Source organism: Eriocheir sinensis, unplaced genomic scaffold (assembly GCF_024679095.1).
Source record: "Eriocheir sinensis breed Jianghai 21 unplaced genomic scaffold, ASM2467909v1 Scaffold594, whole genome shotgun sequence".
In the NCBI taxonomy this organism is placed as follows: Eukaryota; Metazoa; Arthropoda; class Malacostraca; order Decapoda; family Varunidae; genus Eriocheir; species Eriocheir sinensis.
Window position 1 is genome coordinate 75001 of NW_026111936.1, and position 11674 is coordinate 86674.

An 11674-nucleotide genomic window follows, 5' to 3' on the forward strand; every position below is an offset into this window, starting at 1 on the left:
CAAGACGAAAGCAAGGAAATAACAAAGAGTAGAGAATTAGAGGAAAAAGAACAAAGGTTTAAAACAGAAAACTCAACAGGAACCCAACTAAATAATGAGTAATAAATAACAAATAGAAAGAAAAGAGAATAGAGAACAGAGAATAGTAAAGCCAACACGAAACCAAGGAAATAACAAAGAGTAGAGAATTAGAGGAAAAAATAACAAAGGTAGAGAACAGTAAATTCAAAACGAATGCAACTAAATAACAGACAAGAGAATAAGTGAAAAAAAGAGAACAAGGGTAGTCGAGTGCCGTTAGAAATTCACGAACAAGCAAATGAGGGAAAGAAAACACAACAAAGGAAGACAAATGCCGTAAATTCATCGTAAGGAGAGTGAGAGTGGAGTCTTGTGGTTACCTCCTTCAAGGCTAGGAAAGATAAGTACACACATTTTTTTGTCATTTTTGTTGTTGTTTTTATTTGTTTGTTTCGTCTATAAGAAAATGTACCACTATCACCATTATCACCACCATCACCAACACCGTCTATATCACCATCACCAACACCATCGCCAACATCATCACCACAACCAACAACAACACACACACACACACACACACACACACACACACACACACACTGTCATTTTTTTTTTTTGTCTCGTGTACGGAAAGATCTCCACCACCATCACCACCTCCACTAACACCATAACCACCACTATTACCACCACCAACAACAACAACAATAACACCCTCACCACACATTGTCACCTTTATTATTTTTTGCTATTTGTTTCGTCTACATAAAGATCACCACCATCATGACCACCATCACCACCAAAAAAAAAAAAAAAAATGCCTTCTATATTATTATTTATATTCGTCTATACAGAAAAATGCACCTCCACCACCATCTCCACCACCACCACCATCACCACCACCACCACCATCACCATCACCACCACCACCACCCTCAACTCCACCCAGTCAGCATATTTCAATAGGAGACACACTTATTCTCCCTCCCGTTTCCCTCTCTCTCCTCCCTCTCCCATTCCCCACTCCCTCCTCCTTCCCCCTCTCTCTTCCCCAGACCCTCACCCCTTCCTTCTCCTCCACTCCGAGCTGACATGACACAAAACATTCAGTTAAAGAAAATATTTATAGAGGAGGAATATATAATGGCTGAGGAAGGAAAGAGTGAAAGCGATAGATAGATAGATAGATAGATAGATAGATAGATAGACAGAAATATATAGATAGAAAAACATATAAATACAAATACAGAAAGGGTAGAACACACACACACACACACACACACACACACACACACACACACACACACACACACACACACACACACACACACACACACACACACACACACACGTCAAGGCCGCTCAAGACCCGTTTTCTGTCTCACGGAATTGAAGACCCTCGACCCGTTTTCTCTCTGACGGAATGCATGATTTTGTGTGGGACTAAACTAAAGTGGATAATGATGTTTTCCTTTTTCCTGTGTATCAGAGAGAGAGAGAGAGAGAGAGAGAGAGAGAGAGAGAGAGAGAGAGAGAGAGCGAGAGAGAGAGAGAGAGAGAGAGAGAGGAAAGTCCTTCGATAAATGCACACAAACACGCACACACACACACAAAAAAAAAAACATCAGCATAAAACACCACACAAGGTTTTAACACGAGTCACCTTATTAGCAGTTGTCAGAAGCAGGAAAACGTCAGCATGGAGGGTCAGCATGAAAAGTCAGCAGCAAACGACGTCATCACATGAGGTAGGAGGTTATCAGCGCCCGACGAACATCAGCACAGACCGTCAGCACAAGGGAAAAGTGCTGACAGTTAGGGTACAGGTGTTTTAGGGTGTTAAAAGGTTGTGTGTGTGTCAGCGGGGATCAGCGAGCGTGTCAGGATTTCAAGTTGTCAGAATCAGAAATATTAAACAAAAGACAAAATCCACTCATTCGATTTAGATTTTTAAGGCTTGTGGACGAGGTTGTCAAAATCGTATAAAAAAAACTTATATAAATGACTTAAACTATTCAGATTATTTAAGTAGAGTAAAAAAGTTGCATCACAAATATTAAACAAAAGACAGACTGCACTCACATGATTTAGACTTTCAAGGCTTGTGAACGAGGTTGTCAAAATGATATAAAAAACGTAATTAACTTTAAACAATTCAAATTATTTAAGATGAGTAAAAAAGTAGTCAGCACCACAAATATTAAACAAAAAACGGAATTCACTCACACGATTTAGACTTTTAAGGCGTTTGAACGAGGTTGTCTAAATTATATAAAAAAAAAAAAACGCATATAATAAGACAATTCAGATCATTTAAGTCGAATAAAAAAGTTGCATCACAAATATTAAACAAAAGACAGACTCCACTCACACGATTTAGATTTTTAAGAGTTGGGAAAGAGGTTAACGAAATTACTTATATATACAAAAAAAAAATTCACCCAAACAATTGCGTTTATTTTTTTAAGACGAGTTTAAAATAAGGTTTCCAGAATCAAAACATATCAAACAACGGACAGACTTTGCTCCAATGATTTAGATTTTCGTGGGCTCTAGAAAAGAAAATCAAAATTACTCATATATAAAGAAACGCAATTAACTTACACAATTCAGATATATTTTAGACAAGAGTAAATTAAAAGGTTGTCAGAATCACGAAATCCGCAAAAAAAAAAAAAAAAGTGGTATTAACAAGCCAGATTCAAGGTATATTAAGAGCCTGTCACAAACACACACACACACACACACACACACACACACACACACACACACACACACACACGGAAAAAATAGACGCAGGTAAAGAGAAATCAGGTAATTCACGAAGGCACTTAATTAGATGAACGTTTGTGGTGACGGTTCCGGGCTTTGATTTATTATTTTTTGCCTTTTTTTTCTTTTTTTATCATTTACAACCAGGTGATGCGGTTCAGGGCGGACAGGTGCTCAAGGGATGTGCTCTTTGCTCCTCCTCCTCCTCCTCCTCCTCCTCCTCCTCTTCCTCCTCCTCCATTCGTCCCGCTACATTTTTTTTCATTTTCTTCCTTCCTTTACTTCCTTTCCGCCTCTGTCTTCATCTTTCTCTCCTTCATTGTTTCTCTACCTTCTCTTCCTCTTCCTCCTTCTCTCTCTTTCTCCTATTCTTCCTCATCTTTTTCTATCTTTCTCCTCCCTTTTTGCATCCTCCTTTCTCCTCCTCCTCCTCCATTCGTCCTGCTACATTTTTTTCTTTTTCTTCCTTTCCTTCCTTCCCTCCTCCCTCTTTATCTTTCTCTCCATTGTTTCTATCCGTTTTGCTCCATTCCTTGTCCTCCTCCTCGTCCTTCATTTATTTTCTCTCATTTCTTTCCTTTCCTCTTCTTCTCTTATCTCTCCTTTGTTGTTTGTATCTGTTTTGCTGCATGCTTTATTCTCCTCCCCATCATTCATCTTTTCTTAATTTGCTTCCCTCCCTTTCTTCCTTTCCTCCTCCCTCTCCTCTTTCTCTCCTTCGTTGTTTAGCTTTTACCTGTTCTCCTGCATTCCTTCTTCTCTCTTTCTCTCTTTCTTTCTGCTCCCTTTCCTGCATCCTCTCTTAACTTCTCCTCCTTTCTCTCTTTCTCCTCCCTTTCCTGCATTCCTTCCTCTTCCCATCCTTCTCATCTTTCTCTCTCTTTCTTTCTGCTCCCTCTCCTGCATCCTCTCTTAACTTCTCCTTTCTCTCTTTCTCCACCCTTTCCTGCATTCTCTCTTCCCTTCCCCTTCCCTTCCTTCGCCTCCTCCACATTCCTCCCCAAACGCTGCACTACATCTTCAGGCCTTAAACTCCCCGTCCTTCCTCCTCTCCCTCTCTCCCCGCCCTTCCTCCTCTCCCTCTCTCCCCGCCCTTCCTCCCGTATCCTCCCCACCACACTTTGTCCTTCCAAGTAACGCCCTCCCTTTCCTTCTCATCTCAATTACCTCCACGCATCCTTCTCCTCATCCTTATCCTTCCCGACCACACCCTTGCCCTTCCTCTCCCCTTCATCTTCCCTTCCCTTGTGTCTTACCCATCCTCACCACACCCTTCCTTACCCTCCTTTGTCTCGCCTATCCTTCCTCCCTATCATCTCTACCGCAGCCTCCTCCTTCTCCTCCTCCTTCTCCTTAACAGCACCTACGCCCATCTACCCCATCAGTACACCCTCCCCTAGACTCCCTTCACCCACGTAAACCACCTTAACCACCACCAAGGGAGGAGTACGTATATACATTATAAGAATGAATATATTTTTTCTTCTGTTAAAAGGGTAGAATAAGAATATGTGTGGGATAGGGGAGGGGAGAAAGGGAAGGGAAGAGAGGATGGTATGGGAGGGTCAAGTGGGGAATGAGAGGGGAGGGGAGAAGAGGAGGAAGGAGAGGGGAAACGGGGAGGGGGAGGGGGAGGGCGTGCGTCACCCAACCAAGACTGAAAAACAATCTACAGTGACCTTGAAGGGAAATACTTATATGGTCATCCTATTTCCTTACTACTACTACTACTACTACTACTACAGCTACTACTACTACTACTACTGCTACTACTACTACTACTACTACTACTACTACTACTGCTGCTACCTAACAATTAAACAGTAAATATAGCCACTTCCTCCTACTCTCCCCCTCTCCCTCCCCCCCCCTTTTGTACCCTCACACCGAACGACGCAGTACAAGCATATAACACACACACACACACACACACACACACACACACACACACACACACACAAAGCGAATCAAACAAAAATCAGTCAAGGAAAAGAAACAAAAAAATATCTATGCTTCATTGAGGCCGAAAAAGTAGTCAACACACACAAAAAATGATCAGTGATATCCTAAAAAAAAAAAAAGAAGGAAAAAGAAAAAGGAGGCAACGCAATCAGGGGAAAAAGAAAGGAAAAAATAATGGATCCAATGAACCAAGGAAAAAAGAGTAACAGAAAATAGAGTGAACATTTCTAATAAAAATAAAAAAATTACAACCAAACAGAAGCTCATAAAAATAGAACTTAAAAACCCACTGCAAATAAAAATAACAAACAAACACATAAAACGAACAAAGAAAATGCCAATAAAGTAAAAAATAAGACTACAATCTAAAAAATGTGCGTAAAGAAAACAACAAAAATAAAGAGAAAATGCCAAAAAAATATTAAAAAAAGAAAAATGTAGACCGTCATGAAAACAAATACAAAGAGACAAAGAGAGGGTGAAAAAAATCGGTTACCTTTGTGTTTGAAGGCTTTATGGTGAAGGACTATACTGTGCGTGCGTGTGTGTGTGTGTGTGTGTGTGTGTGTGTGTGTGTGTGTGTGTTCAAATGATAAAACAAATTCTTACTGTCGAGTCACCACCAATATCACCACCCACCACCACTACCACCACCATCACCACCACCACCATCACCACCAATAACAATAACAACAGCCACTAACACTAATACAATACCATCGACATCACAACCTTGCAGCCTCTCCTCCTCCTCCTCCTCCTCCTCCTCCTCCTCCTCCTCCTCCTCCTCCTCCTCCTCCTCCTCCTCCCAAGACGTGTCACAATCGCTCCTCCCCTCCATCATTTCACTCACACGTCTTGTTTCATTTATATATAATTGTATTTCCTTTCAAACACGTCGTGGGACCTTCCTGCCCGTGACCAACCTTCACAAAGGGTACATTTTTATCCCACACCCCGAAACTCTCCTCCTCCTCCTCCTTTTGCTATTTCTTTTTTCCTCCACATTCGTCCTTCTTTTCCATTTCCTCTTTTTATTTCTCCTTATTTTCTCATCCACATCCGCCCTGTTTCTCCTCCTCCTCCTCCTCCTGTTTCTTTTTCTCTCTCTTTTTTTCTCTCCTTTTCCTCTTCCCCAATCTTATTATTTCTCTTCGTCTTCTCTTTGTTACTTCTACTACTACCTCACTTATAATAGTAATAATAATAATAATAATAATAATAATAATAATAATAATAATAATAATAATAATAATAATAATAATAATAATAATAATAATAATAATAATAATAATAATAATAATAACATTTCTAATGGTGCCTCCTAACTAACCCCTCCTATTCCATTAATACAAAGAGAACATCAAAGTCTTTCTCCGTGATCCCTGTAAACTCTTTTAATAATCTGTGACATAAAAAAAACGAAAGAAAATGCATCTAGTCCAGAGTTTCAATTTAAACAAACATTCATGAAACTCGCCAGTGAATAAAAAAAAGCACTAATACCTTCCCAAGCTCATCTAAATACGTAATGAATATTCGCCTAAAAAATAAATATACTTTGTGAAAATGTCTCGAAATGTTTGAGTCTCACATTATTTCGTTTTCCGCGGCGCTGCTCTGGCCCTGACGCACGAAGAGGAAGTGTTGGGCTGAAGTGTTTGAGGTGGAGAGTTTACAGCCCTGGACACTCCACGCCCCACGTCACCTGCAGGTCTCGACACTTCAGCGAGGACACTTAATTTTGAACTAACGGGGAAATACTTCAACACTTCAATATGCCATGGACACTTCGACATTTCAGTGACCCAACACATCCAAAAAGCAGATATACAGTTCATCATTACGAGCAAACTTTGTCCCCAGAGAGGATACTTCATTTCGAATTAACAGGGAAACACTTCAACACTTCAATATGCCATGGACACTTCGACATTTCAGTAACCCAACACATCCAAAAAGCAAATGTACAGTTCATATTACACGCAAACTTTGTCATCCTCGGAGGACACTCACTTCGAACTAACAGGAAAACAATTCAATATGCCATGTACACTTCAACACTTCAGTAACCCAACACATTAGACATGCAGACACGTAGTTCAGTAAGCTTTCAACACTTCTACACGTCAGTAACCCCACTTCGCCTCTAACTAACGAGGGAACACTTCATTATCGCATGCTCACCGGCACTTCAGAAATCCAACACGTCCAATACGCAGACAGGCAGTTTAGTATACCACTTCTACAATTCAGAAAAGCCACTTCACTTTCAAGACACCCAAGGGTCGTATCATAAGACATTTCGCCGCCCAAGAACACATATTTGACAAGGCTTTCGTAGGAGTTGTGGGCATTTCCAGGAGTAATTCTATGACCCTGGTGGTAGTTTGACCCTTCTTCTGTAGCATAACCCTAAAAAAATGTTCATTAAAACCCGATTGATCCCCTCTTTGACTTTTAGAAATTGCTGATGTAAGAAGCGAAAGTGTCTTGTAATCCCAGCCCTAATACCTTCATCCAGCAAATGGAATACAGTTGATACGATAAAGTTAATACGATATAGTTAATACAATATTCGAAGTCAACAGACATCCATTACCTTCATGCAGCAAATGGAATAGAGTTAATATGATAAAGTTAATACGATACAGTTAATACAATATACAAAATCAGCATAAACCCATTACCGGCATTGTCAGCGACCTGAGCTCACCTTTCTCAACCAGGCGAACACAACTCACCTTTCGGACAGGTAAAGTTTTGTCCTGCCCACGACGTGTCATTAAAGGTCAGGGAGGAAACGCCCTGCCTACCTGTCCCTCGTGCCAGGTGTATTAGTTGTTAGTGCCATCCATTCATTCTGCTCTATTGCCTTAGCTTACCTTCCCTCCTCTCCCAGCATCTCTCACCTGGTTTAATGGCAACTTCAACACCTTCCCATACCTGCAAGAAAGAGGGAGGAACGGGTTAATTAATGTGAAAACCTGAAGGATAAACATGGAAAGAGAAATATAAATCGTAAAAGAGAAAATATTGAGGCGATAGCTGAAGGAAATCATGAAAGGGAAAATATTTACGATGAGAGATTGAAGTGGAAAATTACGTTGCTAAAGATAGTAAGGTAAAAAAAAAGTGTTTTGTGGGAGAAGGTAAAAAGAAATGACAGTAAAGAAAACGATGTGAAATAAAATACGAATAAAGAGACAGAAGGGAACATCTTACATAACAACTTGCATGAGGAAAATTAAGGTTATTGCAAACTGTAAAAAAATATATATAGTAACAGAACCTATTAAATAAAAGTAAAAGTAAAGAAACAGACACACACACACACACACACACACACACACACACATACACACACACACACACACACACACACACACACACACAAACTTCCATAAACGGTTTGCATTTACTTGTTACAACATTTTCTTGCCCCGAAGAGCGATCTGTCCTCCGGCGTTTTGTCAACGAAGAGGAGAGAGAGAGAGAGATTTACATAGATTTACATAGAAAATCAGACCACACAGACCCCATGGTCCAGACTTGGTGGTCTGTCCTTAAACCTAAGTGATTTTACATTAATCAGAAGACTCCAAAACGTTGCATTTCTACTCTAGTTGATATTAAGTTGAAGGAAGTGACGGTCGAGCTTGTTTTTGAAGGAGTCAATCGTGTTACACTGGACCACTGACGGTGGAAGCTTATTCCATTCTCGCACTACAACGTTGGTGAAGAAAAATTTGGTGCAGTCTGAATTTACTTGTCTACATCTGAGTTTTACGCCATTGTTCCTCGTGCGCAAAGTGTCATCGATCATAAACAATGTTGATCTGTCTACATTCGTGAAACCATTAAGTATTTTAAAACATTCGATCAGTTTTCCTCGGAGGCGACGTTTCTCAAGAGAGAACATGTTAAGGGTAGAAAGCCTTTCTTCGTAGGATTTGTTGCGCAAGGAACGGATCATTTTCGTTGCCCGACGCTGAACACCTTCTAATTTAGCAATATCCTTTGCATGGTGGGGAGACCAAAACTGTACCGCATATTCCAAGTGGGGTCTGACTAAACTGTTGTAGAGCGAGTATTACATCTTTATTCTTGAATACAGAGTTTCTTTTAATGAAGCCCAACATTCTGTTCGCTTTATTTGCTGCATCGATGCATTGCTGTGAGAATTTGAGGTTTGACGCGATTTTGACCCCCAAGTCTTTGACGCATTGAACGCTTTTGAGTTTAACGCCGCGCATTTCGTATTCGAACTTCTTATTCCTCGTTCCAACTTGAAGGACCTGGCACTTGTCTACGTTAAAGGGCATCTCCCATCTATCCGACCAAACTGAAATTTTGTGCAAATCCTCTTGGAGGCTTTGCCTGTCTTCGTCAGTGAGAACCGAGTTGCCAATCTTTGTGTCGTCTGCAAATTTACTAATGCGGTTATTGAGTCCAACATCCACGTCGTTGATGTAAATAATGAAGAGCACTGGGCCCAGGACCGAGCCCTGAGGGACGCCACTAGTGACAGGCGCCCACTCTGAGTTAAATCCGTCAATCACTACTCTTTGTTGTCTGTTGCTCAACCAATTCGCGATCCATTGGTTTACTTGACCGTCAATACCTATTTGCTTTAATTTGTAAAGTAATTTATGATGCGGGACTTTATCAAACGCTTTCTGAAATCAAGATAGACTACGTCCAGTGATTTGGTTACGTCATAAACAGTGAAGAGGTCGTTATAAAAGGTTAATAGGTTTGATAGGCAGGATCTTTTGTTTCGGAAGCCATGTTGTGAGTCCCCAATCAATGAGTGGCTTTCAAGGTAATTCACAATTTTGTCTCTAATTATGCCCTCAAGTAGCTTACCTACAACCGAAGTTAGACTAATGGGCCTGTAATTACCTGGTACTTTTAAGTCTCCTTTCTTGAAAATCGGTGTCACGTTAGCCTTTTTCCAATCTGAAGGGACGATGCCTTGTCGCAAGGACATATTGAATACGGTTGTGAGGGAGGAGAGTATTTCGCTCTTTGTTTCTTTCAGCAGAGTTGGATATACTTTGTCAGGTCCAGGACTTTTATTTGTTTTGAGTGAATGGAGAGCTTTAAGGACTTCATCGGTTGTTATTTCAAAATTAGGCAATGCATGCTCGAGATTTACAATAGTACTGGTGTTGGTGGTAGCGAGAGGAAGACTGTTAGTATTAAACACCGAGGAAAAGTAATTGTTTAAGAGGTTTGCAATGTGTTGGCTGTCAGTCACTAGTGCACCGTCGCTGTTTGTTAAAGGTCCAATACCACTTTTGATCGCCTTTCTGTTGTTTATGTAACTGAAGAAAGATTTCGGATTATTTTTACAGTTGGCTGCAATATTTTCTTCGTATCTACGCTTTGCCTGACCTACTAGTCTTTTTACTCGTCGCCTGGCATCATTATAAAGTCTAATGTTTTCGGGCGTGCTTTGTTCTTTCTTTAACCTGTAAAACAAGACTGATTGTTTAATTTCGCTATTAAACCACGGTGGGCTTTATTAGTGTTAATTCGCTTCTCGCACAAGGGGACGAATGTGTTCTGCTGAGTGAGTAAGTGATTTTTAAGGCTTAGCCAGGCTTCCTCTACGTTGCCGTCATCTGATAGTTGTATTTCTGTTAGTTTGTGTCGGATTTCTACGAAGTTAGCTCTTTTGAAATTGGGCACCTTTACTTTATTTTCAGTCACTGATGATTGAGCTTTAATGTCGACGCGCACTAATTTATGATCGCAAGAACCGAGGTGTTCTCCTACCGTGACACTACTGATTAGGTTATCTTGGGTCGTTATAACAAGGTCGAGTATATTATTTTGTCGAGTTGGCTCAGAAACCATTTGGCTTAGATAATTTTCTTCTAGAAATTCGATCATTCTATGTGACTCGCCTTCTGTACCTGACAGTGTCGCCCAGTCGATATGGGGGAGGTTAAAGTCTCCTAATATCAGTGAGTCGCTGTTATTAAGTGACTGCCTTAGGACGCTGTACATTTCAAGGTCGTCATCGAGTGATTGCCCGGGAGGTCTGTAGGTGACAGATATTTAAGTTGACTTTTGCAATGTTTACTCGCACGCACAAATGTTCAACGTTACTGTTTCCCAGTGTTTTGTCAGTGGGTTGCAAATAGCTTTTGACATAAAGGGCGACGCCACCGCCTCTACGGTTTACACGATCTTTGTTGAAGAGTCTGTAGCCATCTATGTTGTATTCGGAACTTAAATCAATATTTGTGGTGTCGATAAATGTTTCAGTTATAGCAATTATGTCAAAATTTTCTGTTAAAGCAAGACTTCTCAGTTCCTCAAATTTGTTTCTTAGGCTACGCGCATTGAAACTAAGGATTTTAAGTTATCTAGAGGCTTAGTAATAGAGGTGGTGGTACTTGGGATCACGGTTACGGGTTTGTTGCGATGCACGGCGTCTATTTACACGGGCGGTGGAGGGACGTGGCTGAGACTCGTTTTTGTTCGGATGACACGCACTGCTTCGTTGAGGAGCCTTCCGAGTCTGGCTGCCCTGATGGGAGAAAGGTGCAATCCGTCCCTGTGAAAGAGCTCATTTTGTCCATAGAAATTGTCCCATGTGTTGAGGAACTCCACGTCAAGCTCCCTGCAAAGAGTCTGTAAGCGGTTGTTTAGGCTGAAGGCCTTACTGAAAAAGTCGCTCTCCGCCCAAGTCCGTGGTAGAACTCCTGAAATCAAAATGTTAGGGGATTTAGTCTTATACTGCTGGATGAGCCTACGGTACTTCTCCAGGAGTTCCTCAGACCGGGTCGTGGTGATGTCGTTCGTACCTGTGTGAATAACAAACAGTGAATCATTAGTAGAGAGAGAGAGAGAGAGAGAGAGAGAGAGAGAGAGAGAGAGAGAGAGAGAGAGAGACGAAGGAAAG